Genomic DNA, 6000 nt, shown 5'->3' with positions numbered 1-6000 from the left:
TTGGAGATTTAGAAAAATTCTACCTGTAGACTTGAAAAACATCCAACCTCCTTGTAAGGTCTTCAGTTTTAGGAAATTCCTCCTCAAGTAGAGCTACAATCTTTAAAAAATGAAATGATTCACTATTCTGCAAATGATTAACATTTTTAATAATTACCCAGTCTACAATATTATATACTATATGATTACCTCATCGTGTTTCAAGTGGTCTGGTATGCTTAACATCCTCTTCCCAAGGCCAGCATGGGCAAGTTGTAGCTCTTCTGAGCCCTTTGGTGTGAACTGACTGGGTTCCGAAAGGACATACATATGAAAGTCTGTCCTTTTCACAATGCAAGGGGCAGGGGTCGAGAATCGTCGTTTTCCTCTTGGCTGATCAGTATTAAACATACTCAGGAACTGCCTGATGTGGGAAAGACAAAGATTTGTAGGGAAACCAGATATTTGTTTGTTTCGTTTACCTACTTTTCAATAATTTATTGAGGGCTCAATAAAAGTATAAAATACACTAATGCTATTCATTACTGTTCCAGACACAAATATGTGCATCTCAAACACCAACCCCCAAAACTCCTGGCTCCAGCTTTACATGCTGCATCCTCCTTTGCAGCGTGCGGATGTTAGGCAGTGGAATCTGCATTTGCTGAAGGGTTTTATAACCAGTGGTGCCAGCGGTAAATCTTATTTGTGTTGCTTTTTTTAAATTGTCTCATTTCCCCACTGTATTCCTTTTTTCTGTACTTGTTCTTGTTGTGTCACTCATTGTTGAATAAAAAACATGTATTCATCCAAGTGTCACAGACATGTCAGAGCAAATGCGTTTGGACAGGCTAATACAAAATGTAAATAAACTAAACAAGTCCCCGTGACACGAAGGACAATATAAGACAGTAGCCTAGTGCTACTCATGCTAACACGGACGTGAAGCTTTTCCTCCAAAAGTTAAAAACGTATCTATACATAGCTTTCAGTTGTCACCCTACCACTCCAAATGTAAAACTGACATTTACAAATATGCAATAACAATCAAACAAGTACATGGGTATGTGTTTTTATTCATATTTATCATTCAATATCGCAATCGCTGTTGTCAGTCCCATAGTAGAACATGACAGCGCTGCGTGTGTTTGGAACTATACAGGCTTACATGAACCACGTGACCACCACGCTAGCGAGCTCAACAAGTGTCGCAACTCTTTATATCTCTATGGCTCTGAGCGGAGGTAGCAGCAGGTCTGAGCGGTCACTAGTAGGGCTGGGACGATTCGTCGACATAGTCGACGTCATCCATTACGTAAATGCGTCAACGCAAATAATTTGCGTCGATGTGTCACGTTTCTTTAACTGTCTATGAGCGTCACTCGTGTAAATCTAAAAATAGCAGGGTTTCCCGCAGCACTTTGCAGTTTAGGTGGCCGCCAGCCAAAAAAAAATAAAAAAGCATCTGAGCGCGTAAGCTCAAGCTTATCTGTCCTGTCTGCATATTGACAGACAGCGGAGCTTCGACACAGACACGTGCGCGCGCAGAGGTGCGGGAGAACTACGTCGGCTCTGCAGTTTTGTTGAAGTCCCAGAGAGTCACTGTAATGCTGATAAAGTGGTTTCAAGTGTGGTTACAGTTTTCAAAACTTCACGCAGACAGCTTTTGCTGCAATATGATATTAATGGCGAGCCGAAAGCGTTCGCGGTGACACTTCCTCCTGAGACATGCAGGCACAACAGTGGTTTCTGTGCCCTGGTGACTGACTGACAGGCTGAGGTTGTAAGGCAAGGCAACTTTATTTCTACAGCACCTTTCAGCAACAAGGCCATTCAATTCCATTCCTTTGCACTTAAGTTAGTTCTCCATTAGTTCAATGTTGACAACAGGGCAGTCACCAAGTTTATTGTTAAAGGTTTGTGTCATTATGCAGTTTGCACTAAAAAGTCTTTGTTCTTTACATTACTTTGCATTTTAGTTAGTTCAATTATTACTGTTCAGATTGATACCAATCCTGAGTATCTGACTGGTGCACCCCTATCCTGTAAGTTTCTCATTTATTAAATACTTGCTTAAAGCATCTAAACAAAGTGCTGTGTTGGAGTTTGTAACATTCCATTTTGCTGTAAATGCATATCGGTTCCAAATATCAGTTATCTGTTTCATTAACTTCTAATAATTAGTACCAGCCTTGAAAAACCAGTATGGGTCAATCCCTTGTCTGGCTCAACAGAAGTACATTTCCAGGATTAGACAAGGGTGTAACTTTGGGTTCAACATTGGGGGGATTGAGTTTTCTACTTTTGAGCAAAATTGAAATTTTGAACATCAAACACTTCATTTTCTGCAATCTGCAACAATTTGTGCTTTTTCTGCATCTATTTACTGTGCAAATGTCTTTATTTATGTAAAGGAAATTACAATAGGTTTTTGGGCTGGGTTGCACTGGCCAGATTTCATTATCAGGGGGGTTATAACCTTTTTTACTTTGCTTAAAGTAATAATACTTTAAGCATTAAAACAAAGTGCTGTGTTGGAATTTGTAACATTCCAAAATCTTATGCTGGGCAGAGGGATCTGCATCCTCTCGGCGGCCGAGGCAAAAAGACCGGGAAGGTCATTGAGGGGGTAGCGGTGGTCCGACGGAACGATATCTTCCTGAAAGAGGGTGGTCGGGTCGACCTCCTCATAACAACGCCTGTCATCCTCCTCATCGTATTTGGGCCGAGCCGCCTCGTCCTCCTTCGCTAGCTCCAGGCTAGCAAAGGAGGGATGGACTGTCCCGGCTAAATTGGAGGATCGCGATGCAAGAGGAGCAGGTGTCTGCCTCCAGTTGATGCCGCTGCCCGAGGTATAAAAAACAATCATCGTGGAGGTTGAGCGGCATCGGAGCAGAAGAGAAAGAAGCTCAGTTCTTAGTCGAAGCCATAACTATGTGACACCCGATGGTGACAAAAAATATGATCGGAGATATAACTCAAGGTGGCTGAGTAAAAAAGGGAGGCGAGCAACACATGTACTGGGGCTTTATAGGGGGCGGATGCCTTAGGGTGCTACCCCCTGATTGGGCGGTGAGTGCAGAAATCTTTTTCAGGGTGCCTCGAGAGGGTAAACCAATAGCGAAGTAGTGTTCATTTTGTCACCTATTTTTTATTTAGTCTTAGTCTTAGTCAAAGGGGTAAGCCTCTCTCCACAACGCGTACCTCCTATGACGCCATTTTGATGCTAACAAGCACCCACCCACCATTAGCATCCCATTGACTGCCATTCATTCTGACGTCATTTTGACAGAGAATACCTTTACATCTGAAGCGTTTAAAGACTCTATTTGTCCGTTGTTTATTTCTAAAGAAACACGACAATGTATAAAAGGCTCCATTACCTTGTAGCTCACGTTATGGCTCCGTAGCAGACGTTTTTATAACAATAGGCTAACGATTGTGTCATAACCACGAGACTTCCTGTCTCATAGTAGAGGAGTTACCGTATAGTACAGGAGAAGCTCTCAGGCAGTTTGGACTTCCATTAGCTGTTTAAGTGTAATTACTAATGTTAACTATCATTTTAGTGATCAATAATGAGCCTGTGCCTATGTTATCTCCTTACATATACCTACGCGCTCCGTCTCTGCTACATTGGGAATGATTGAGATTTCTCTTGGCACAGCTACCAGAAGACTTCCAACTTTCAGACAGGTTGCTCACGTCACATCTACGTCTTCAAGCTCAGTTGGAGGCTGCTCAGTAACGCTCAGCCATCACCGGGAAAGAGACGTCACTGGTCTCCGTCCAGAGACACGGGATCTGGTGGTCCATTTCTTCAACTGTCTATGGTCTTAGTCTTGTGCCAAATGTCCTTGTTAGTTTTAGTCATATTTAGTCATTCACATATCCTTTTTTGTTAGTCCAGTTTTAGTCGACTAAAAGTCTCGTCATTTTAGTCTAGTTTTAGTCAAAAGAGAACTCAGTATATCTTAGTCAAGTTTTAGTCAAAACATTTAGCTTTTTTTAAATAACTAATTATTTCTGAGATTATTTCTGATAACCATTTCAGTCAAATAGTACAGTCAGGTCCATAAATATTGGGACATCGACACAATTCTAATCTTTTTGGCTCTATACACCACCACAATGGAGTTGAAATGAAACGAACAAGATGTGCTTTAACTGCAGACTTTCAGCTTTAATTTGAGGGTATTTACATCCAAATCAGGTGAACGGTGTAGGAATTACAACAGTTTGTATATGTGCCTCCCACTTTTTAAGGGACCAAAAGTAATGGGACAACTGGCTGCTCAGCTGTTCCATGGCCAGGTGTGTGTTATTCCGTCATTATCCCATTTACAAGGAGCAGATAAAAGGTCCAGAGTTCATTTCAAGTGTGCTATTTGCATTTGGAATCTGTTGCTGTCAACTCTCAATATGAGATCCAAAGAGCTGTCACTATCAGTGAAGCAAGCCATCATTAGGCTGAAAAATCTAAACAAACCCATCAGAGAGATAGCAAAAACATTAGGTGTGGCCAAATCAACTGTTTGGAACATTCTTAAAAAGAAAGAACGCACCGGTGAGCTCAGCAACACCAAAAGACCCGGAAGACCACGGAAAACAACTGTGGTGGATGACCGAAGAATACTTTCCTGGTGAAGAAAACACCCTTCACAACAGTTGGCCAGATCAAGAACACTCTCCAGGAGGTAGGTGTATGTGTGTCAAAGTCAACAATCAAGAGAAGACTTCACCAGAGTGAATACAGAGGGTTCACTACAAGATGTAAACCATTGGTGAGCCTCAAAAAACAGGAAGGCCAGATTAGAGTTTGCCAAACAACATCTAAAAAAGCCTTCACATTTCTGGAACAACATCCTATGGACAGATGAGACAAAGATCAACTTGTACCAGAGTGATGGGAAGAGAAGAGTATGGAGAAGGAAAGGAACTGCTCATGATCCAAAGCATACCACCTCATCAGTGAAGTATGGTGGTGGTAGTGTCATGGCGTGGGCATGTATGGCTGCCAATGGAACTGCTTCTCTTGTATTTATTAATGATGTGACTGCTGACAAAAGCAGCAGGATGAATTCTGAAGTGTTTCGGGCAATATTATCTGCTCATATTCAGCCAAATGCTTCAGAACTCATTGGACGGCGCTCACAGTGCAGATGGACAATGACCCGAAGCATACTGCGAAAGCAACCAAAGAGTCTTTTAAGGGAAAGAAGTGGAATGTTATGCAATGGCCAAGTCAATCACCTGACCTGAATCCGATTGAGCATGCATTTCACTTGCTGAAGACAAAACTGAAGGGAAAAATGCCCCAAGAACAAGCAGGAACTGAAGACAGTTGCAGTAGAGGCCTGGCAGAGCATCACCAGGGATGAAACCCAGCGTCTGGTGATGTCTATGCCTTCCACACTTCAGGCTGGAATTGAATGCAAAGGATTTGCAACCAAGTATTAAAAAGTGAAAGTTTGATTTATGATTGTTAATCTGTCCCATTACTTTTGGTCCCTTAAAAAGTGGGAGGCACATATACAAACTGTTGTAATTCCTACACCGTTCACCTGATTTGGATGTAAATACCCTCAAATTAAAGCTGAAAGTCTGCAGTTAAAGCACATCTTGTTCGTTTCATTTCAACTCCATTGTGGTGGTGTATAGAGCCAAAAAGATTAGAATTGTGACGGTGACCTGACTGTATTTCAGACATCTCAGATATTGGTTAAATGTCATAATTACCTGACAAAATACACTCGTTGAATGATTTTGATTTTGTTAAACGGGTCTGGTTTTCTGATTTAAGAGACACATTCACAAATGATGAACTTGTTCTGAAGAGTATTTTATTTTGAACCAACACAATTCAAAAGCTGGGGCCCAACTGACAAGTTACAACTATTTGTGGTTTCCTTGTGTCTCATTTTTCTGTTCAGAGCAGAAATAAAATAAGTATACCCAGAAAAACTGAGTTTTGTGTTGCAGCCACAGGCTGGCAGCAACAGCCCGAACTCATTCGGAATA

Source organism: Sander vitreus, chromosome 14, assembly GCF_031162955.1.
Source record: "Sander vitreus isolate 19-12246 chromosome 14, sanVit1, whole genome shotgun sequence".
Classification (NCBI taxonomy): Eukaryota; Metazoa; Chordata; class Actinopteri; order Perciformes; family Percidae; genus Sander; species Sander vitreus.
Note: the sequence above shows the minus strand (reverse complement) of the source record.